Source organism: Bos indicus, chromosome 8 (assembly GCF_029378745.1).
Source record: "Bos indicus isolate NIAB-ARS_2022 breed Sahiwal x Tharparkar chromosome 8, NIAB-ARS_B.indTharparkar_mat_pri_1.0, whole genome shotgun sequence".
NCBI classification, from domain to species: domain Eukaryota; kingdom Metazoa; phylum Chordata; class Mammalia; order Artiodactyla; family Bovidae; genus Bos; species Bos indicus.
In genome coordinates this window covers 64,232,324-64,257,552 of record NC_091767.1, presented here as the reverse complement: position 1 = coordinate 64,257,552, position 25,229 = coordinate 64,232,324, and the positions used below count along the sequence as shown (strand labels likewise).

Here is a 25,229-nt window from a genome sequence, read left to right as displayed (position 1 = left end):
CAGAGTAATGATTCACAGGGTACCTTACTTGGTAAAAGGGAATGAAAGCTTCATATACAATTACAGTTGCTAATCACCTGACTCTGAGAGAGGAAGATCATCGAGATGGGCCCAATTTAATCACAGACATCCTTGAAAGTGGAAGAAAGGCCAGAAGAACCAGAGTGATACAATGTGAGAGGAACTCAACCTTCCATGGCTGGCTTTGAAAATGGAGGAAGGAGCTATGAGGCAAGAAATGCAGGCAGCCTATAGAAACTGAAGTCAAGGAAACAGATTCTTCTTCCCTAGTGAAAGTCATTCAGTCGTGTCCAACTCTTTGTGACCCCATGGACTATACAGTCCATGGAATTCTGTAGGCCAGAATACTGGAACAGGTAGCCTTTCCCTTCTCCAGGGCATCTTCCCAAACCAGGGATCAAACCCAGGTCTCCCGCATTGCAGGTGGATTCTTTACCAGCTAAGCCACCAGGGAAGCCCTAGAGAGGCCAGAAAGAACACAGCCCTGCCAACACCTTGATCTCACCCACTGAGACCCATGTCTAACTTCTGACCTACAAAACCATAAGATAAAAACTTTATGTGGTTTGTGGTAATTTGGTATAACTAGCATAGAAAACAAATATGAAGTTTTTATTTCTAAACAAGAATTAAATCAACTCAAATTTCATAGAACGTTACATTTAGAAGATTTTTCTTTATTTATGGAGATAAGTAGGAATGGAAATCTTTCTTTTCATTAAAACACACATTCATAATTATATTTTTTTAAATATTTGAGAAAGAAGGAAGATCATTCATAACCTCACCAAGGTGTAACTGCTTTCATTTTTTTCTTCTTTTCCATCCTTGATCATCGCCACATACAATTTTACACTGAAATAACAGCATTTATAGCAGAAATATAATTGTATATTCCTTTACATTTGACACTGTTTAATAAGTGTTTTCATAGCTCTGTGTGGTCCTCACAATTGTCATTATAACCACTGCCTGTATTTTAGTAAGCTGGGATACTAGAATTTACTTTCATTCCTATTTGGTGGGTCCATTGGGTTCTTTCAAGTATATTTCCTTACACTTAGATAAAATACTAAAATTAATATTTGTCTTCATTTAGGCTTCTGTTTCTGTTGAGTTATTTGTGGGGCAAATTTCCATAATGGAGATAACTGAGAGAAAGAGTCAGAGTGGTGGTTATGGCTCTTGACAACATCACTGGGGAGATTCGAAGAAGGCTGCAGGAAGCTCACCAGTTCCACAACTGTCTTGGTCAGCATTTGGGGCTTATCATAATTGTTTACATTGCACTGCTTTGGATTCCTAGTCAGAATTAACATGTATCCATTTGTTATATTTCATTAGCTATATTATTATTAAGCAAAATATGGTTACAGCTTTGGTTCATTTAAATACCAGGGACTGGGTTGTTTTTACTATAAATAACACTTTAAAAACATTCTTAATGCAGTTCTGAACTTTCTGTCAAATTTATATATATATATATATATATATATATATGTTTTGCCATTTAGTCTGCTTTTTTAAGTTTGTGGTGGTTGTTGTTTATTTGCTCAGTTGTGTCTGACTCTCTGTGACCCCATGACTGTAGCCCACCAGGCCCCTCTGTCCATGGGATTTCCCAGGCAAGAATATTGAAGTGTATTGCCATTTCCTTCTCCAGGGGATCTTCCCAACCCAGGAATGGAACACAGGTCTCCTGCATTGCAGGTAGATTCTTTACCAACTGACCCACCAGGGAAGTCCTTTTAAGTTCAGTTATTCAACCAAACCAACACATCAACAACAAAATGAAACAACTTATATGCTATCTAAAGTCTATGTAGTAGACAAGGCAATCAGAATAAATTTAAAAATTTGAGTATTGTATGAATAACCTGTTATGGTGGCTTTAATTTTAATCTGATAACTGACTACATAACTTATTAATAGCAATTTATTATTTGTGGCAAATTTTTGGTAGCTCATTTAATTTTCCGTTATCTCCCAACAGAGCTATAATTTGAAAATGAGCAAAAAACCTTAAAATCAAATTAAGGAAAAAACAAACTCTCTTAACATTTTTTTTCTATTTACAAAATAGCCTGTTTATGAAATTTCAAATAATAGAAAAGAAACAAAATAAATGAATTTCAACTCTGATCTCATCACCCATAAATAATTCCTAGCTATGGAGTTCATATATTGTAATAGTTGTTGTTTGGTCACTAAGTCATGTCCGACTCTTTGTAACACCATGGACTGTATCCCACAAGTATCTCTTGTGTATCTCTGTCCATGGGATTTTCCAGGCAAGCCTGAAGTGGGTTGCCATTTCCTTCTTCAGGGGATCTTCCCAACCCAGGTATCAAACCCGTGTCTCTTTATGTTTCCTGCATTGGCAGCCAGGTTCTTTACCGCTAGCACCACCTGGGAAGCCCCTCTGAAAATTTAAAATGACAGAAAAGAATTTTTACATAAATGAATTTCAGCTCTGATCTCATCACCCAGAAATAACTCCTGCTAAGGTGAGGTGTATTCTCTTTCAGTCTTTTTGTCAAGTGTGTGTGTGTAACTACATAAAAATCTCAACAAAAATTTGATTGTACTATTTTGCATCATACTATTTTATCACTTAGTATTTTTGTATGATTATTCTCCTATTTCATTAAATTCTTTTGAACCAACCATATAATTGAATAGCATAGTCTACACGGGCTAATTGGGCTCTACCTTAGAAGCAGTTCAAACTCCTAGGAAGTTCGAAGGAAGTCTTCTCATTTCTTAGTGGAAGGATGAGTCCAGTTTTTCTGCCCCTGGCTCTGAGATCAAGTTCATGGAGCCTCCCAGGAGCAGCTGACAACAGAAGGACGCCTCTGTGGAGAACCAAAGTTCTCCCCGTGACTCCACTCTGTCACGCACCCTCGTCCACCTCCTACAAGTCCACACACATTGTGTTCCAAGGCATCACTTTTTAGGAGATGTTTTCCTCTTGTTTCTGCAGCTGTTTTTAATCACAAGCTTTGGGTACTACATCCCAAGGAAACCCTGGCAGAGACAAAGGTGTAAAGAAGGAAGAGACAGGGCACTTATCAGAACCATCTTAGACACCCTGTTTACGGAAAGGGATCTTATCCACTTCACATGTATTACTGGGATGTGACAAAAAAGTAGAGGAGACAAGGCCAGACAAACTTGGTGTCAGTCCCCACACTGCCTTTTAATTGCCAGCTGGGTGACCTAAAGAAAATCCGTTAATTGGAACTTTAATCTCCTCCTCTGTACAAAAATAAATACACCAGTAAATTATAAGGGTTAAATGTTTATGGAAAACCACTTTGTAAATTATAATGAACATTCCTGTGCCTTGAGAAGAGAGGAAGAAGGAACTTCTAGGGCATTCTTCTTCGCCTCTATTTTTCATTCATTAGTAGTAGTGTTAGTTGCTCAGTTGTGTCCAACTCTTTGCGACTCCATGGACTGTGGAATTCTCCAGGCAAGGAAGCCCTTTCATTCATTATACTTCCACAAATTATCAGCAACAAAATGACTGTGTGTGTGTGTGTGTGTGTCTGAAACTCTACAAAGGAGATTCGATAATTCAGAAGGAATTGAAGTTTTGAGAAAAGTTACGCTAAGAGCTGTAACAAATACTCAAAATACAGTGGACCAAAACTAAAGTTTTGCTGCAAATGGGAACATCCAACACAGGGGCTTCTGGTTGCTGGACAGTCTTTCAGGGACCCAGGCTCCTTCCATACTGTGGCTCTGTCCTCATCCCCTGCATGCAGCCAGCAGGTTAGAAAATAAACGAAGGCATACATCTACTTCTTAATTGCCACAGTGAGAAAGTGACACCCATCAATTCTACTTACATTCCCTTGGCAAGAATCCACTCCATAGCCAAAGAAGCTGAGAAACACAGCCTGAGCTTGGTGGGCAGCTATCCAGTCTGCAATATAGATTAATATAATTAATAGAAGGAAACAAACGCAAGAAAAGATACTAAGATGAAGCATTGCCTATAGTTCTGGGCTACAAGTGAATGATATCATTTTCTTTGTGATCTCATAGCCTTATTTACAGCATACTCTTTTATAAGCATATAGTTGTACAGCATATTCTTTTTTATATTGAAGTATAGTTGGTTTGGTCTCCCCAGGTGGCTCAGTGGTAAAGAATCCACCTGCCAAGCAGGAGACACAGGTTCAGTCCCTGGGTAAAGAAGATACCCTGGAGAAGGAAATGGCAACTCACTCCAGCATTCTTGCCTGGGAAATCCCATGGACAGAGGAATCTGGTGGGCTACAGTCCATGGGTCACAAAAGAGTCGGACACAACTTAACAACTAACCACAACAACATAGTTGGTTTACAATATTATGTTAGTTTTATGTGTACAGCTTAGTGATTCAGTTATTTTTTCTGATTATATTACATTATAGGTTATTACAAGATATTGAATATAAGTCCCTGGGCTATACAGTAAACCCCTTTTGCTTACCTGTTTTATGTATAGTAGTTTGTTAATCCCATACTCCTAATTTGCCCCTCCCCCTCCTCTTTGGTTGGAGAAGGCAATGGCACCCCACTCCGGTACTCTTGCCTGGAAAATCCCATGGACGGAGGAGCCTGGTGGGCTGCAGTTCATGGGGTCACTAAGAGTCGGACATGACTGAGTGACTTCACTTTCACTTTTCACTTTCATGCATTGGAGAAGGAAATGGCAACCCGCTCCAGTGTTCTTGCCTGGAGAATCCTGGGGATGGGGGAGCCTGGTGGGCTGCCGTCCATGGGGTCGCACAGAGTCGGACACGACTGAAGTGACTTAGCAGCAGCAGCAGCAGCCTCCTCTTTGGTAACCTTAAGTTTGTTATAAGACTCTATGTGTGTGAGTCTGTTTCTGATTTGTGTATAGATCCATTTGCATTATTTTTTAGATTCCACATGCATTTTGTGGAATATTTGTCTTTCTCTGGGTGACCTACTTCACTAAGTACAATATTCTCCAGATCCATCCATGCTGCTGCAAATGGCAATATTTCATTCTTTTTATGGCTCAGTAATATTCCATGGTATATATACCATATCTTCCTAAGCCGATCATCGGTCAATGGGCATGTGGGGTTTTTGCATTTCTTGGCTACTGTAAACAGTGCTGCTATGAACACTGGAGTGCATGTAACAATTCAAATTAGAGTTTTCATTTTTTTCCGGATATATACCCAGGAATGGGATTGCTAGATCATATGGTCAGTCTGTTTTTAGTTTTTCAAGGAGCCTCCATACTGTTTTCCATAGTGGCTGCACCAATTTATATTCCCACCAACAGTGTAGGAGTGTTCTCTTTTCTCCACATCCTCTCCAGCATTTATTATTTGTAGACTTTACAGGATACTATTATGGTCTTGTTTATGAGGGTCATCAGAGGAAGACTACCTTGGCTGATGTATTTATTTGTTGATTTTTCATTCATTCAAAAAATATCAGTCAAGTACCCCTTATGAGCAAGTAACCTATACCCATGAAAAGTGGTACATTGGAGGCCTGTGCTCTCCCTTTGTCCTGAAAACTTCAAGAGAAGAGCTGTTATGCCCAAACGCCTCTGTCCCATTCTAATACTGAAAAAGATTTCCAGGTCAGCCTGCTCATTCAGATATGGCCTCTGCTTCTTACAGTTATATGGCCTTAGGCATGCTGTCTAGCTTCCCTGGGCTCCTGCTTTCTTATTTGTAAGAAGAGGCTGCATGAAGGAGTGCCTGTAATGTCTTAGCACAGTGCCTAGAACACAGTGAGGGCCCCACACATATTGTCTCTGTGACCATCATCACCACACCTTCCTCGATACACCCGACACTGTCGACTATAACCACCTCTGCTTGAATGTGCAGTTTGGGGAACTGGGCGAAGAATTTGTTATTCAAATAAATAACTTTTTCTGAATGCACTAGCTGTGAAATCTGCCAGTGAGGATGTGCGAAGTGTGATTATTTCGATGATGGGAAATTGGAAAGAGAATGTTCTAAATTGTGGCTTGCCAATCCTTTTCATAGACAAATATAATATTAATAGATATCATTTATTAAATATCCACTTCTGTGAAAAATGCTAAACTGAGTTCTTTATATATTCACTTTAATTCCCACTGTAACCCCATGAACTAGGTGTTATTGTCACCTATTTTACAGAATGAACAGCAATAACACTGAAGATGAATATCAGAGGGGCTTGTAATTTGCCCAAAGTCACACAGTTGGTAAATAGAAGAGTTGGGATTTGAGCCCAGGTGTGTCCAGCTCCAGGTCTATTCTCTGCCCAAGGGGAACCCTGCTTCCCTGGTTCCTTTAATAAGGCTCTTTCTTGAACATGTGAGGAGAGTCATATTATTCACATGACACATCATAGTTTTCAAACTCCATGCTCTCTCATAAGCCTCATACCAACCTGTGAAATAAACAGGGCAAGGATTACTGTCCACCCTGGACAGTGAAGAGAAACTAAGACTCAAGGAGGCCTCTCTGTGTTGTGTGAGAGAGTGGGTAACAATAATAGCAAACATTTCCTGAGTACTAGCTACCTGCATGCCTGGCATGGTGAGAATACATTTCTCCCTGAGTGCCTTTAAAACTCCAAGAGATGAGTGCCTTTATTATCTCTACTTTGCACAAGCAGGAAAGGACACTTAAATATTAGAACCCTGAGCCAACCAACTAGAATGCAATGGAAAAGACAAAATTGAAACATGTTTTAAACCTAAAGAGACTGAGAAATTCTGTTTCCCATGCCCTCTGTCTGGAAAAAAAAACAAAACAAGTCATTCATCCATCCAGTATTTCCTGAGCATCTACTCTGTGATATGCGGCAGTACCCAGGCAGACAATGGCCCTGCTCCAGTGGGGTGCAGCTTAGTAGGAAAAGATAGATAATACACAAGGAAACAAGTTGGTAAATAATATACCTTCTGATAGATATACTGTTATGGAGGACATAGAACAGATTAAAGAGGTAGAGGATGACGGGGAGCAACAAGTTTAGATAAGGTGGTGATATATAGCCAAGTATCTCCCACATTTTGGGCTCCAAAATCACTACATATGGTGACTGCAGCCATGAAATGAAAAGACACTTGCTCCTTGGAAGGAAAGCTGTGACAAACCTAGACAGCAGCATTTAAAAAGCAGAGATACCACATTGCCAACAAAGGTCCATATAGTCAAAGCTATGGCTTTTCCAGTAGTCATGTACAGATGTGAGTTGGTCCATCAAGAAGGCTGATCACCAAAGAACTGATGCTTTTGAATTTTGCTGGAGAAGACTCTTGAGAGTCCCCAGGACTGCAAGATCAAACCAGTCAATCCTAAAGAAAATCAACCCTGAATATTGGAAGGACTGTTGCTGAAGCTGAAGCTCCAATACTTTGGCCACCTGATGAAAAGAGCCAACTCATTGGAAAAGACCCTGATGCTGGGAAAGACTGAGGGCAAAAGGAAAAGGGGGAAGCAGAAGATGAGATGATTGGATGGTGTCATTGACTCAATGGACTTGAATTTGAGCAAACTCTGGGAGATAGTGAAGGACTAAAGGAGCATGGTGGGCTACAGTCTACGGGGTCGCAAAGAGTCAGACAGACTTAGTGACTGAACAACAACAAATCCCACATCCAGCCATGCAGACCTCTTGGGGGAAGGTTCCCAGCTCAAGAAAGCATGAGTGTGTTGTCTTTGACGTGTCTGGAGGAGAGTAAGGAAGCTGGAGTGGCGATAGGTATAGTTAGAGAAACAATAAAGACAGGAACACAGAGTAAGAATCATAGGAAAGGGCGGCCAGTTGTCGCTCAGGAATGGAGATGAAAACATACTAAATTACAAATATTAACAAGTCAAATCTAAGAGCATATTTTAAAAATACAGTGTATCCAAAGTGAGCTTATCCAAGGGGCAAAGGGCAGTTCGATATTAGAGAAATGAATCCTGTAATTTATCACAGAGATGAAGTAACATTATCTCAATAAATACGAAAAGGATTCAATAAAATTCAACATTCAGAATTAACTATTTTTAAATCTCAGTAAGTCAGAAATGGAATGTTAAGTTCTCAACATAAAAAAAGGATACCTATTAGAGATCCTCAATAATGAGATACTTAGTGGTGACATCTCAGAAGCATTCCCACTAAAGATAACAGCAAGACAAAAGTGGTTGCAGACACCGAGACTAGATATTATTGTCCCAAACGTCCAAAGACAAGGAAAAGAGGGACATAAAGCTTGAAAAGGAAAAAGAAAAGTTCACTCTTTAAGATAACTGCCCACCTTAAACATTCAAGGGAATCAATTGAAAACTATTAATATGAGCACTAGTAAGAAAGTTAAAAACTATGGGTATATACATCATATACCTAATCCAGTAACTTGCCTATATACTAGTATTAATTAAATAATTTTAGAAGGATTCAATTTATAACAAAAAACATAAAATTCCTAGAAAACAAATATAATTTTTAAATGTTTAAGATCTATTTGAAGATAAAATAACATGAAAGCCTTTTAAATATCTGAAGTTTTAAAACTGATTAGGAAGACTTAGTATTGAAAATATACTGATTTACCCATCAGTGCAATTCCAATCTAAATTAACAGCATTGTTCATTCAGGTCTTATCCTTCCAGATGTCAAAACACACTTAAGCTATAATAATTAAACTAGCCTAATATTGGTGCAGGTATTGATGACTAGATCAATGGAACAGATTAATAAACCAAGAAACAAACCTGATTATATGAAAATGAACTATACAATAAAGGTGGTAGTTCAAATTACTAGAGAAACTATGGACTAATCCACAATTGAGACTGGACCAATTATCTATTCATTTGGGGAAACAATTAAGTTAGATTCCTAACTCGCACCATTCATCCACAGAAAATAACCCTCAGATGAAGTTTAAAGGATAAAACTATAAAAATATTAGAGGAAAATATAGGTGAGTATCTTTTATGAATTTAGAATGTCAGGGCCTTCCTAAGAAAGAGACAAAAATCTAGAAATTATAAAAATTTCATAGATTTATGCTTATAAAATATATAATATTCTGTCAGTCAGAATATACCATAAACCAGGTTATAAGATAAGCCAAGTTTAAAAGACTGAGGAAAACTATTTATAACACACTTAACTGGTAAAAGATTAATATCCAGAACACACAGAATTCTAACAAAGCAGAAAGAAAAAGACAATTGACAAAGTAAATTGTAAAAGTTGTAAAAGTTTATAAAGGAAATAGACAACTGACAGAAAAGTAATAACATACAATAACCATGCAAAGCTGCATTAGTCAGGGAAAAGAATTATCTGACAAAAAGTTAAAAAAAAAGATACCAAGTGTTGGCAAAAACGTGGAGAAACCTTCTCATATACACTACATATGTAGACTGGTGAAGCCAGTTGGTGCATGCCATTTGAAAACATCCATTGAATCTTAAATGTACATATCAAAGGACCCAGCTATTCCATTCCTAAGACTCTTTCAAAAAAAAAAAAATAGTTGTTTGTGTGCCCCACACAACTCATTGTACAAGTTTTTGTACATGGATCCAAGAATGTTCATCACAGTATTGTGTGCAGTAGCAAAAAAATAAAACCCTAACCTACTATTAATAGGGAGGGGAATAGTTAAGTAAATTATGGCCTACCCATTCCTCAGAAAGCAGAGTGCATTAGTGATACGGCAGGAGGAAGAGCTCCACAATATATTACTTAGTGAAAAAAGCAGGCAGCAGAGATATAGGATTAATATGTGAACATGTGTAAATGCTCCAAGAGGGGAGACAGGTATCCACCACACTTCTTGCAGGGGTGGGGAGAGGTGGGGAAAAGCGACCGCACTCCTTTTCTATATCACATCTATCTCTTTTAACTCTTTTACAAAAAGAATTGAATTGTATCATTTGAATAATAAAGAACATCTTAAAGCATGCATTACATATCATCACTCCAACTATGTAACTGAAGGAAGGGATAAGAGAAAGAGAAAGCAGTGTATTGTAGGTTCACATCTCAGGGCTTCAGGTCCCTGGCCTTGAGAGTCAGACCCATGGATGGCAAGAAAGGGAGGAAGGGGTACCAATTGTCTAGAGAAGGCTCAGATGAAAGGTGACCCATCCTCCTGGTCACCACGTATTTCCCCTTGGTCCTGGGTGGATCTGCTTCAGTGTCACTGGTCAGTGAGCCTGCTCTCCATCTGACCTATCAAGGACACTCCCAATTCTTCATTCTCACAAGATTCTTTAAAATGCCTTCCTATCATTTATGACATCGGCTTGCATACTCCTTGTTATATGTAACTCTAGGATTTACTCTTGCCTGGAAAATCCCATGGACGGAGGAGCCTGATGGGCTGCAGTCCATGGGGTCGCTAAGAGTCAGACACGACTGAGTGACTCCACTTTCGCTTTTCACTTTCATGTGTTGGAAAAGGAAATGGCAACCCACTCCAGTGTTCTTGCCTGGAGAATCCCAGGGACAGGGGAGCCTGGTGAGATGCCGTCTATGGGGTCGCACAGAGTCGAACACGACTGAAGCGACTTAGCAGCAGCAGCAGCAGGATTTGAACAAAGGTATCTGGTCAGGCTTTCTCGGGACAGGTGTCTTCCTCAGATACTTCAATTTCCTGGTTTACCACCCTTGCCCCAGTCAGCACAGCTGGAAAAAAATTTTAACTTATATTATAACCTCAATACATGGCAGCCAATAAATCATTCCTTAAATAATTACAAGCCTGCAGGAATCAATATTTAGGACTCCAGAATAAAATTCTGAATTGCAAAGTCACTATTACCATTATTAATTATTAAAATAATTAGTGGGCATAATATTTCACATTATCAAGCATTTTCAATTGATTATTCAAGTGACCTTTACAATAACCCTGTGAGCTATACAAGATAGGAATTATTTTCCCATTTTTTATGTAAGTCAGAAAATTGAGGCCCGTAAAGGGAATGTGATTGCCAAGATCCCATCGCTAATAAGAGGCAGAGCCAAGACTGAATACAGGCTTTTGGATTCTAAACATGTGCTCTTTCTACATAAATCCAGCTCATTGCAAAATAATCAGTAATAGCACATTTATGCAAACTCTCACCTGGTAAATTTAATGCTCACAAGCATTGTCCCTAACCCAGAAATGAGGAAACCTAACGCCTGGGCCAGCCCCCAAACCAGCTCCGTTAGAGTCTCAGCTCTGGGCCCAGCCTTCATTCTAGAAGCCTTTGCCTCAGTAAATTGTTCCCAGTCCGACTCAATGGCTTCTCTGCCCCAGCAGACTAGAAATAGAGAATTGAGCGGGTGGTAGTGGGGGCAGGAGGAACCTTTGAGTCGCAAGCTGTGCTGTTCTCTTTGTTTTTACTCAAACATGAATCTTTGTTCTACGATGCAAATTTTGAGAAGTTGATGCCAATCTGCTCTGAACAAAAGAATTTTGGTCTGAAAAAACAAAGCTTGAGATGGGAAGTCTGGCTTTCCTAGTTGCGCTTTTGAGCATCTGCCTCTACCCAACACCCTCCCACATTGGGTCTCTCCCAAAGGTAGGCACGAACTTTGAGGAAAACTTCTTGGGTTGCTTACCAGTTACAGAAGACAGGGAGAGAACAGGGTGCTATATTCAAGGTTACTAAAATAAATATCCTCACAATACTTAGGAAATTGAACCAGCTAACCCCAAGGGCCTTCCCTCAACACCTCAGAGATCTTAGGGTACTTGGTTTCAATGGGGATTTATCAAAGGCTTGACCTTTTACTTTTTCCAAATGTAGTTTCCCATTGGCTTTATAGCCATATTGTTGTATTAATGATATTAAGTATATGTATTTATTAAGCAAATAATTATTCAACTAAAGTGTACTTTTCCCATGTTTTCTTCTAATGCTCACCCATATACCCCAAAAAGGTAGAAATGGACCAAAATTTTATTCTGCTAGCTTACATAAGCATTTGTGCCTATTGGTGTGTAGATTTTTTAATCATTTTAATAGCTATAAAGAAAGCTGAGTGCAGAATAATTGATGCTTTTGAACTGTGGTGTTGGAGAAGACTCTTGAGAGTCCCTTGGACTGCAAGGAGATCCAACCAGTCCATCCTAAAGGAAATCAGTCCTGATTATTCATTGGAAAGACTGATGTTGAAGCTGAAACTCCAGTACTTTGGCTGCCTGATGCGAAGAGCTGACTCACTAGAAAAGACCCTGATGTTGGGAAAGATTGAGGGCAGGAGGAGAAAGGGACGACAGAGGATGAGATGGTTGGATGGCATTGCCGACTCAATGGACATGGGTTTCGGTGGACTCCGGGAGTTGGTGATGGACAGGGAAGCCTGGCACATTGCGGTTCATGGGGTCACAAAGAGTTGGACACAACTGAGCGACTGAACTGAATATTTAATTCATGGTTATATCTCAATTTACTTAACATTCTAGTGTTGGCCTTGAATCTATTCATAATTTTACTGAAACTACAAATAATGCTTCTTTGAGCATCTTTATCTTCTATTGAATGATTTACTTGCTCTAAAATATAGTTCTTCCTAGGTTTTGATAAACGTTAAAAATTAAAGTTAATCCACTAACCTCAATATTGGACATTAACTTCAATTTTGCTACTATTAATCACAACTATATTAATAGGCTATTTTTTGTATTTTAATATCTTCTTTCTCAATCTCTAGTTCAGTTTTATCTGTTTTAAAACAGCCTCACTGATCTTTCTCACAATCACAGGGATGGGGCTATTTCAAAACTTTTAGAAGAAATGTATAGATACACATCTCATATTTTAAGTTCAGATGAAAAAATATATATTACCTGCCAGCTCATATGATAACTATTAAATAAAGAAGTCAGTCTATATCTGCCACTTTCAGTAGTGAATTTTCCTCTGTATCAAAGAAATTAATCTTTTTTTAAAATTGAAGTATAGTTGATTTACAATGTTGTATTAATTTCTTCTGTACAGCAAAGTAATTCAGAAGATATGTTTATATATTTATTCTTTTTCATATTCTTTTCCATTACGGTTTATCACAGGATACTGAATGCAGTTCCCTGTACTATACAGTAAGATCTTGTTGTTCATCCATCCTACGTATAACAGTCTGTGTCTGCTAACCCCAGTTCCCAGTCCTTCTCGCCTCCCCTGCCCTTGGCAGCCACAGGTCTGTAAGTATCTGTATCTGTATCTCTGTGTCTGTGAGTCTGTTTCTGTATTATAGATGTGTTCATTTTTGTCATGTTCTAGATTCCACATATAAGTGATATGACACTGTATTTGTCTTTCTCTTCTGACTTGACTTAGTATGATAATTTCTAGGTCCATCCATGTTGCTGCAAATGGCAAGATTTCATTCTTTTTTATGGTTGAATAATGCTCCATTGAGTGTATATCCTCCATCCTCTTTATCCATTCATTCATCGATGGACATTTAGGTTGCTACCATGTCTGGCTCTTGCGAATAGTGTGCTATGAACATTGAAGTACATGAACCTTTTCAAATTACAGTCTTGTCTGGATATATGCCCAGGAGTAGGATTGCTAGATCACATGGCAACTCTATGTTTAGTTTTTTGAGGAAGCTCCATACTGTTTTCCATAGTGGCTGCACCAACTTATGTTCCTACCATCAGTGTAGGATGGTTCCTTTTTCTCCACACCCTTTCCAGAATTTATTATTTGTAGAGTGTTTAATAACGGCCACTCTGACCAATGTGAGATGGTCCCTCAATACAATTTTGATTTGTATTTCTCTAATAATTAGCAACGATGAGCATTCACAACCTAGGAATATGTTTTATATGGATTAAAGTTGGGATGAATTTTAAATAAACCTCCCAGGAGATACTTGTCGTGAGGAAAGTTTGAAAACACCTACTTTAGAGCTTGGGTCATGGAGTAAAGGCCACAGGGAGTTAGAATTTCCATTCACCTGAGAGAATTCCTAAACAGTCAGACCCACCTAGTGGTAAAAAGACTGCCAGGGAGTCACCCCCTGTCATTGGAAGTGTTTCTCTGGAGACCAGATAACCACAGCCATCTCTCTGGGAGACTCCAGGGTGCATCACAAAAGTTCTGGTCCCCTCTGAACTTGGGCAGCTGTCTTCTCACCACATTTCCAAGACTCTACGGGGCTCTGATATGAGCAGATGGAACCAGAGGCCTTAAGTGTCCTTTCCACTCTAGCACTGCTTGATTCAGAAACAAATAATTCCCTATGTAGTCAATATCTTCCTATTCATCTTTCCAAGAAGACATTATAAGGACTTTTTGTTTGTAGTACAACTGGAAAATGAAAGCTAGTTGAGACCTGTAATAATCAGGATACTCTTGGTTTCTTAGCCACCTCCTCTGATCCTCAAATCCCCTCTGGCACACCCAGGAGGCTGCCCTCCAGCCTCCAGTAAGGACTTGGTACCTGAGTGCTCCCTAACTTCTTTGAGCATCTTTGGACATCTTTATCTTCTATTGAATGATTTACTTGCTCTTAAATTCCAGAAGGAAAAGTACTGGATTGAAGGACATGAATACTATTATAGTACTTCCTAGGATCACAGGATCATGAAAACCATTATCTTTACCAACAACTTATACTAAACTCCATCAATTATATTTTGGGAAACTGAGTCACTGGCATAGCTGGGGCTGAAGTCATGGCCTCTTGACTTTAAGGCCCTTTCCATGAGTTCAACTTATTATATCTGCTTGAGGAGTAAGGCAGCTCAAATCTGAAAACCTGTTCTCTAAAGAACTAATCTCCAAAGTGCTTTGGTTAACCCAGGTACATATGTAGACTCCAGCCTTCTTGAGAGACTTCATACTTACTCATCGTTACACTAATTATTCAGCAAAATGTGAAGATTTGTGAAACATAGGGGCCTGGAGGCAGTGAAGAGCAAGGAGAAAGGTCACAGCTTGCACCTCCTCTCCAGCTACCCTCTGTCACTTCACTCTTCAAAGTGTGGCACGGACCAGCAGCATCAGCATCACTTAGAAGTGGGTTAGAAACACAGAATGCCAGGGAAAACCCCAGACCTACTGAATCACAACCTATGTTTTAACAAGCTCCCTAAAGTGACTTGCAGGCATCACACATTAACATTTGAGAACATTAATCTAGAGCACTCATAGAGAAAAAGAGCATTATTTTATATTTTTCTGATGATAAAAGTAATGAAAACTCATTGTGGAATATGTGGAAAATGTTCCCTCATCCCACTCCAAGGCTCTAAGAAGGAGTGAGGAGGAAGGTGGCTTGAACAGGAACGTAGTCAGGCTCTTGCACATAGTGAAAGCAAAGCCTCTCCCAGATCTTCATGTAATTAAGGCGGCAGCCATCCTAAATCCAGTATGACTGGCCTGGGGTAGAGTAGGCAGTCAACTGGTGACAGACAGACCATGGAGAAAGTGGCAAACACAACTCTGAATAATAACATGTAGTACTTACAACTTTGCAGGGAGGAGCAGTTTTGTAAACTATGGGGCAAGCAGGAAAACATTTCTCTTCTTCTGCAAGACTTTCATCTGGACTGACCGTGGGAACTGGAGAGGAGTGCTGGGTGGGAGTCTCTGGGGAGCTATCCAGACCAGAGAGTTCAGGTCGAGGAGGGCAAGGGACTTTGGAGGGAAGGACAGGACTCCGGGTGGGGTTCCCAAGATGAGGGAGATCTGAAGAGTGGTGAAAGGTTTAGGGTGCTTTTAGAAAGGAGAATAAAGAGGAGCAAGGCTAGGAAATGAGACGTGTTTACCTTTCCCTGAAGATGGGAAAAGCAGAGACTCAGCAGTAGGGCGCTCATGCCACCCCCTCCATCCTCCAAGGCCAAGTGGCAGCCATCATAACCCAGTCTCAGATTCTGCACACAGGTTCATGGAGCAATACCCAATTCACATGGTAATACTAAAATTCTCCCTCATGGTTAAAAATTCTTTCAAAGCATCAGTTTAAAGAGTATCATTACCACATTTTATTTAAGTATTTCCCATATTTAGACAGTTAGATTATTTCTATTTTTTACTATTATACATGATAGGCCTCTTTATTTTCACACCTTTATCCATAAGCCAAATTCTTCACTTTTTTATTTAGGTAAACTTTTTTGAGTCACAGTAAACTTAAAAGTCAGAGAAGGCAATGGCACCCCACTCCAGTACTCTTGCCTGGAAAATCCCATGGACAGAGGAGCCTGGTAGGATGCAGTCCATGGGGTCGCACAGAGTCGGACACGACTGAGCGACTTCACTTTCACTTTTCACTTTCACGCATTGGAGAAGGAAATGGCAACCCACTCCAGTGTTCTTGCCTGGAGAATCCCAGGGATGGGGAAGCCTGGTGGGCTGCTGTCTATGGGGTCGCACAGAATCAGACACGACTGAAGTGACTTAGCAGCAGCAAGCTTAAAACTACACAATTCAAAAATGTACAGTTTAATGACTTTTTAATCAAGTCGACACTCCATAGAACCACTACCCTGATCAAGAAACAATATTACCAGAACCTCAGTTCCTGTTGTAGCCTCCTGTTGTACACCTCCTCCCAGGGTAACATTATCCAAACCTTCAAAACCAATAGGTTGAATTATATAAACTCACATATATCTTACCGATACATATATATGTAATAGTCAAATATAAATATATACTCACATGTATCTTATATGTATATGTATGTATATTTGAATAATATAAATGACACACACATGTATATTGTGATATACATGTGTGTGTTTGTGTGATTTGTATTATTCAAACATAAAATTGTACAGATCTTGCATCTGGTTCTTTTTGCCTGACATCTTGTTTGTGAGATTCATCCATGTTTTTGCTTCTTGCAGTAGTTGATTCATCTCCATTTCTTTTGTATTTTGTTCAGCATCTTAGCACGAGAATTAGGCTACTTCAAGCTACTCTATCTTGGCCAGAAAAAGTAGTCCACTTATTTCTTTTGTTAAATTCTAAGTAGAATTTCTGGGCAAAAAGAAACAAGCAATTTCTTAGGACATAGCATGCTACATTCTGCTAATTACTTTCCATAAAGCTGTGACAATTTACACTCAAGAAAAAACGTTCCAATTCTTTTGAGAGATAAGTGTCAGAAGTTGTCCTAATAACAAAAACAATTTTAAAATACTATATTTTAAAACAGTATATTTTATAATTATATAATATATATTTTATGTAATATATATTTTATATAATATATAAAATATAAAATCTATATGATCTATATTTTAAAATACTATATTTTAAAATAGTTATAATATTTTATGGTATGTTTTAACTAATATATGTTATAAATACTAAAATGCTGATTATTGTTGTTTAGTTGCTCAGTCCTCTCCAAATTTTATGACCCCATGGACTGTAGCCTGCCAGCCTCCTCTGTCCGTGGAATTTCCCAGGCAAGAATAATGGAGTGGGTTGCCATGCCCTCCTCCAGGGTATCTTCCTGACCTAGGGATCAAACCAGCACCTCCTGCATTGGCAGACAGATTCTTTACCATTAAGCTACCACAGAAGCCCCTGAAATGCTGATATCACATATTATAAGACCTTATTAGCTAATTTATTATTAAGTTCTTACAGGACTCTGAGAGGTAAATTTTATTACTGTCCTGTTTTAAAGATGAGGAGACTATGGCTCAGAAAAACTGAAGTAACCAGCTAAGTCACATGCTTAAAGAACAGCAGAGCATAGCCTTGGGCCCAGGTTCTCTGCCTCCACAGACAGTCCTCCTTACTCAAACCAAGGTGTCTTGTCTAAGTTACTGCAGAAGTATATCCCAGACACTGCAGGACAAAACTGGATGCCACGGAGAGGGGCATGTCACCCCTTGGTATGGAAATTAGCATCCATCAAAGCCCAGTTCAAACGTCACCCCCACTTCCTCATAGGAGCCTCCCTGCATCCACCCAAGTGGAGCCCCACCCCTGTACCAGGAAGGGGCTCTTGCCAGTGGGATACTGAAATATCTTCCCTGGGACCATTTAGTCCAGAAATTGTAAGTAGGAGGCATACATTAGTAACACTCTTCCCCATCATTCCAATGCAGACATAACTAATCAATCACCCTCTAGGCACAGTCTACCCCTCTGAGCCCATCTCCACCTCTCCTAACATACTGGCCTCATCTCTGTTTCTTAGACACGCTGACTTCCCATTCTACCTTGCAATCTGCACATCTGCCACAACCAGATGGCCTCATGCCTGGACCCATTTGTCACTGAGGTCTCAGCTCAAATACCACCTCCTCACAGAGGCTTTAGCTGACCCGCCCCCCACCCCAGTCTAAAATAGCATCACTGTCTCTGATTTATCTTTTGTAATATCATCATCTTTTCAATGTGATGTATTTAGTTGTCTGTTTTTGTTGTTGTTACTGCTACAATTCCCTGAGAACAGAAGTCTCTCCTGATGTGTTCAACTATCCCCAGTACCTAGAAGAGTCCCTGGTACTTAGTAGTTGCTCAGTTAGTAGCTGCTGACTGAGTTAGTTAATAAAGATACATTTTTAAATCTTTCCAGTCACAGCATTATGGCCATTCTCTGCCAGGGATAAGAATTGAGACAAGGGATAAAAAGTTTCTTCTAAGCCTAACTTCTCTGGCATCCCCATATTACAGATGGGAAACCAAGGCCCCAAACAAGAGGCATGTCGTTCTTAAAGCCAAAGAATGAGTGAAGGGGAGAGCTGGGACTGGTACCAGCTTCTCCCATCCCTTTATCTTACCACCCCTCCCCACCACATAGTCATGCTGGAAAGAGTTGTCATAACTCTCACCCACAAAGCAAAAGAGTAGGCCCCCCGTGCTCTAAAAGCTTGTCTATGGATTATGCACCTAATTACCGGCTGCCCTTTTTTTTTTCCCCATTCTGTGGGTAAAAGTCTGATCACATATAAGATTTTCCCTGTGTTTCCGTGGATACAAAACGATCCTAATTTCAAACTCCCTTGTAAATGACAAATGAGTGAACTTATTTTTAATAAAAACAAGGAGAATCATACATGTGAACTTAATAAAATCTAATTTGGGCAATTTGGAGCTCATAAAACAAAACCTGTATGTTAAAACTAGCAATTAGCTTTGTGAAACAAGCTACAGTGAATCTTTGGCATTGAGGAGGGTTGGGAGCCAGAAGACTCAGAGATAAGGAAATGTGACAATAATGTGGGAAAGCGGAACAGGCTGGGATAACACAGTTCTCAGTGTCAGATGATTCAAGTTCAAGACCCCAGATTACCACTTTGCTCTATATTCTTGAGCAAATCACTTTCCCTCTTTAGAACCTTGGGTACTCGTTTTTTAAATGGAGTTAATAAAACCTCCTTTACTTAGTAGGATGGTTGTACAGACAGATAAGAAAATAAAAAGGGACTTCCGTGGTGGCCCAGTGGTTAAGACTCCATGTTTCCAGTGCAGGGGGCACGGATTTGATCCCTGGTCAAGGAAGTAAGACCCCACATGCCACATAACAAAAATAAAGAAAGAAGGTGAATGAGCACGAGCTCTGTAAAAGTGCCCAATGATTCTTATCCTCTCACCCATCTACATTCTTCCCAGCAAGGAGGGGAAAGGAGGATCATGGACAGTCTAACGTAGGTCAGGGGATACAGAGTGAAGTGGCTGGAGGGCAGGCGTGTAACCCTCCACATTCACCAGCATTAAGGCAGCAGGGACCTACGACAGGCTGGGGGTGGGGGGAGGGGTAACTCCCAGAGGTGGTTTACAGGAACCAGAAGCAAATCCACATGTCAGACTGAGCCTGGGGACTATCTTGTCTCCGACAAGTGGTCACCAAGGCCCCACACATCTGTCTCTGACAGATCCCTTTCACATACAGGTCTTTGCCAGCAGGCTGTATCCTTAACCATTTTGCAGATGAGAGAAATGAACCTCTGGAACTCAGGTCCCACAACTAGGTGGCCCAGTCCAGAATCAAGGCAGGTTTCTGACTTCCCTCTCCTGGCTGCTCACCCTCACCTCCCAGGGCTACAAAAGCACCTGACTATAAGGCCAAGAACCTGGTCTCTTGGGTCCCTTCATCTTCCCCAAGGGCACTCGACGCTTCTATCGGAGCTGCTGGAGTCACATTCCCCAAGAGCAAGGTCTTCATCACAGAGGCCCCAGCAAGCAGCAGCTTTTCCCAGCCCCTCTCCTGAGCAACCACCACTCCAGGCAGAAAGTAATTTTTTCCTAGTGCCTTCCCAGAAGCAAAGTGGATAATTAATTGCACTGAATAACACATTAAATATACTAATAATTGGGTAGTCACAGCAAAATGATTACTTTGAAGAAATATTACCGATTCCCTGTTGTACTTAACATTTCTCCTTATTTATCATTACCATTTTAATCAATAATAGTCACAATACTAATAAATCCATCTTAATTTTAATTGTGTTCAATTGGATGTACCAGTACTTGAGTATTCTGAGCATACTTCATTATTTATATTAATTTAAGATCACTTAAAGGCAAATTACAGAGTTTGTACTTTCAAGTGGATAGGTAATTATGACAAAGTTTCTCCAGATTCAGCATTTTCAAGCACTGAGGATGGCGAGGTGTCAGACACCTGCCCTTTTCTATTAATGTGAGGGTCAAAGATGGAGAAGATGCAGGAAGACTCTCAAAGTCCCCACTTGAATTAGCATATCCTGGCCCTTAAAAAAAAAAAAAAAAGGCTGGGGTCTCTGAAAGTATGATTAATGGCTCAGCAGCTTTGCCTTTACTTATGCTGTCTCATGCTTCCCTGGTGGATCAGTGGTAAAGAATCTACCTGCCAATGTAGGAGACGTGGGTTCAATCCCTGGGTCAGGAAATCCCCCTGAGGAAGGAAATGGCAACCCACTCTGGTACCCCTGCCTGGGAATGCCCATGAATAGAGGAGCCTGGTGGGCCACAGACCATGGGGTCGAAAAGAGTCGGACCCAACTTAGTGACTAAACAACAGCATGCTGTCTCGTCATGAACTCAGCACTCATCTGTTCGTCCACCAACATCAGGGCCAACTCCACTCTAGGCACCAGAAGGCAGCGAGACTGAAAGAGGTTCAGATAAAGAGTGGCAGCGGCCAACAGGCAGATGAGTGGATAATATGCAACGGAAGGGCTCGAGGAGTGCTTCTAGAGCAGAGGCATCTTTCTAGGTCGTGGAATGGCCGGGGATGGGGCAGCAGATCCCATTTTTGGCGCAGAGCCAGCTCCAAGGTTTCCAGCAGAATGGGGGTTTCCAGAGGTAACACAGCGACGGCAGTGGAGAAGGACCAGAACAATAGTGGCAAGGCAAAACTGGACCTGGGACATGGCTCTGATTGGACTACTGGGGATTAGTGATGCCAGAATGAAGGAGGAAAGCCAGGAAGAAGCAGCCAGGTGTAGGAGGTAAGATGAGTTTCCCTGCGCTTAAAGGGCCAGGGAGCAGCCAGGTGGGAACACCCAGCAGACAAAGCAGAGATGCTGACTCAAGCCCAAAGGAGGGGTCAGCACTAGAGAGAGGTCTGGGAAGCCTCAGGAAGAGAGTCCCATGGGAGATAAGGGGACACTGTGGGCCTCACTTCACAGGTATGTACATGCTAATGTCCACAGCCCCACAGTCTGTAGAGCGCCCAGTCTAGGAAGCTCCCTCTCTCCTTTTCTGCCCAGGTCCTAGCATACAGGGCATATCTTTTTAGTCAAGTTGTCTTGAAATGAAACTACACAACAGCTGTGTTGTCACTGGCCACCTTCTGTGAGAACAGCTGGTGCCTAAGCGGGTGGGTACAGGGGCTACATGTCCTGAGCAGTGGTCCTGAGAGCCGTGGGTCTGTGTGGGCTGTGTCTCCATGGCCACTCCACATAGCTAGGGCTCTGGAGTCCTGGCTCTGGCAACAAATTGCTAGGGTGGTTGCAACTGATGCTAACAATTTCTAGAAACCTAGAACTTGAGAACGGAGAGGAATTCAATGGGAAAGAGGCTCCACCTCCTGGTAATAATTCAAAACCAACATTTCTTCCGCACTTTACAGTCGATAAGCTATGTCAGCTTTTAAAATCTCAGTTAGCTCTAAATCTTGACCTGGGTGGTGGTTACCTGAGTGTATGCATATATGAAAGGAAAAATCATCAAGCTTACAATTAAGTTTTAGGACACTTTATTCTGTTACTTTTATGGTTTAAAAAACTGTAAACATTCAAGTGGATAATAAATAATATCTCATTTCATCCTCATAATCATCCTATGCAGTCAGCATCTTTGTTATCCTCAAGTGAAAGAACCTGAGGGTGGGTGACTCATTCTAGATTGAGGGCGGGTGCATGGAATGACAGGGAAGCTGGAACTACTGGCACAGATCCCTCTGGTCTGATTTGGATGCTGGGGAAGATACCAACATTTACAGGGCTTGGAAGGGTTGAGGAGGGAGTGATCTTGGCACCAAAAGGCCTTGTACAAGTCTTTGGGACTGAGGTCTACTGTCTTCAGCAAGCCCTTTCTCTCTCTAAGACCCAGGTTTGGCCTGGGGAGATATTTTTTCTGGGTACAGGCTACTTTTTTGATAGAAACATGCATTGGGCAAAATTCCAGGAGTCTCAGCATCTCACTAGTCCTCCAAGTTGCTCCCCACTGGTCTCTCCAAGCTTCCTTGGGAGTGTGTACCAAATGCAGAATACAAAAGAAAATCAAGCTGAGGTTGCCAAAAGCTTAGACGTCACAACTTATTGTTCATTCAAAAGGCAGCAGCAACCAAGCATCAGAATCTACCAGGTCCTTGGACCTCTGGAGGGGAATTGAGCTGACTACTTCCTTCTCTACCTAGTGTGGGAAACAGACTCTTAAAGCAAACAAAGGCCATAGAATATGAGAAGCCAAAGAAGATGCAAAATACTGTGGGAACCTTGAGCAGAAAGTAACCAATTCAGCCAGGGAGAGTGCAAGGGGTGTGACTTGAGCTAGGCTTCTATGTATAAATAAAAGTTTAACAGGCAGGAAGGAAGGATGTGCTTAGGCAAATACCCAGAGGTCGAAGACTTGGTGAGGTTGAGGAGGGAGGAGCTGGGGGTGAGGATGGAAAGGAAAGGAAGGGGTCAACCAAGAAGGACCGAGCAGTCTGGTTCCTCCATCTCTGTGGATACCCCTGTGCCTCCCAGAGGCTGGAAAGTGGACCCCTAAAAGTGTTTGCAATCCAGATGTGGCAGGCTTCTGTTCTCATCTTCATGACAACAGCCAGCCACGACTCGCCACAGCCCGAAGTGGAGCTGTCCAGCAGCGCTGTTCGTGCGGCTTATGGCACTGCCTTTGATACGCGGGAACTTTTCTCTCAGGAGTCTGAGAAAATTAGTCCACTTCGCTTCTCTCCAAGTTTCCAGCTTCAAGATGGGATTGAATCTCTGTCAGCTATCAGCTTTCAATGTGATGAATGGGCTCTTGGTTTCTGTATACATGTCTGGAAGGTCCAGATCCCCAAATGAGGCAACTGATCCACCTGGGGGAAATGGCATTTGACAGACATGAGGGATACAGACTGACCCATGGCTCCCCGGGGATTGGGTTGCAGACAGGCCTCCGACAACAAGAAGAAAAAATTTTAACATCTTTTTACTAAAACTAGACGCTCTTGAAACAATATTCTCCAGGCTTGAGAAACCAGGGATTTATTAAGATATCAGCAAATTGACTCTGAAATAATTCACACTCATAGATGTATGTTCTTTCTCATTCACTATCCTCCAGCCCCCTTTACCCAGCCAACCCCTCTCCCCATTTAACCTGACACACTCCAGGTAGAGCAGAGAAAGCTCTGGACCTGTGATCTGAAGATCAGAGTTCAAATCTCCTCTCTGCCAAGTTTACTATGAGGTCCTAGGCAAGACTCCCTGAGGAGCCTGTCTTTCTACCTGCAACACGGATGTGAAAGCAGCTCCCCCCAGGGTTGACTGATACATTATTCATCTCATTCACTGTATACCTCTGTGCCATACCCTGTTCTAGAGCCTGGGGGCTCAGAGGTGACTATAACCTGCCCCTACAACTCTAGAGGTCCAACGGAGAAAATAAGTGCCCTGTTGCTTTGCAAATTACACCACTAGTACATCTTAGTTACCAATGTTAATCTCAAAATGCTTGCAAGAGAAAACCGTTATCCTGTTTAGGATTAAAGGCTTGGAGTTAAACCTGAGTCACTATCTGACAAGCACAATATCCTTAAACTTTCTAGCCTTGATTTTTTCCATCTGTTAAAAAAAAAAAAAAGGAAATGGGATTAATAACAGTTATTTTGGCTGTTTGAAGGAGAAGTTGAAATAATGCACCCAAAATAGTTTACAGAACTGGCTGGTACACAGTAAGGGCAGAACCAATGTTAATATGACGATGATCACTTTAGGAGCATGAGATCTAGCACAGCTATCCCAAACCAGTTTCCTTACCGTGAAGGGGATGAGAATTCTGCCTTGGGTGCCACGTGGTGCCATGGGTTTCTCTGTTTATCCCTAGAGGCTTCCTTTCAGCGTCTTCTTCCCCAGCAGCTGCTCTGTCAGCAGTCCATATGCCGCCTCAGCTACAGAGCAGCTTTCAGCACAGGGCTGCCAACCCTGTAGAAGAACTTTGATGAGGAGTTCAGGGGCACGCGCGCTGTCATCAATCACTCCGCCCCCTGCTCCGCCAGCCTCCGGAACCCTTCCTGGAAACGGAAGTGGGCAGGCGAGCGGCAAGCAGCTGGGCCCGGTTCCGGGCAGGGTGTGCACGTGGCAAGGAGGCCAGCTGGAAGAACAGGAGGGGACAGATGCCTTGGGGGCCCGGATTTGTTCCTGCAGGAAGAATGCAAGGAGCTAATTGTCTCATTACCCGGGAGTGATCTCTCCATGGCCCTGCCAGGCCGTGTGGAAAGAACTTACCAGTGTGTGCATGTTAAAAGTCGGTGGGCGGCTCTGGAAAGCGAGCAGGAGGCTGCCCTGGGCCTGTGTTTCTCCTAAGCCTATGCTGCAGAGCGCATTCAAGCCCTGGGCACCCAGACCTTGGAAATACTGCTTCCAGAAATTCAGCCACAATCAACTAAGCTCCACATCCCTTCAGCTTAGTTGATTGCTGGAGAAAACTCCACCTTGTGCCTCCCTCTCCCCTCTCATCACACTTGACATGAACATAGACACACACACACACACACAGCCTACCTTATACCTTATTTAATACTTATATCTGATCATTTACCCTGAG

The 25,229-nt window shown here is 41.4% G+C and overlaps 2 long non-coding RNA genes across 2 annotated transcripts in view; one reads left to right on the top strand and one right to left on the bottom strand.

Annotated features, from left to right (window-relative positions):
* Positions 1-740: 740 nt before the first annotated feature.
* LOC139184576 (uncharacterized) lies at positions 741-24,884 on the bottom strand. The gene is made up of 3 exons (XR_011568115.1): positions 24,443-24,884; positions 3,876-3,952; positions 741-3,048 (listed from the first exon to the last, which is right to left on the bottom strand). It is a non-coding gene; the product is annotated as an uncharacterized lncRNA (long non-coding RNA).
* The window catches only part of LOC139184575 (uncharacterized), a 62,876-nt gene continuing 50,729 nt past the window's right edge, over positions 13,083-25,229 (top strand). Inside the window, exon 1 of the long non-coding RNA XR_011568114.1 lies at positions 13,083-13,207. This is a non-coding gene — a long non-coding RNA (uncharacterized lncRNA). The remainder of the gene's footprint in view (positions 13,208-25,229) is intronic.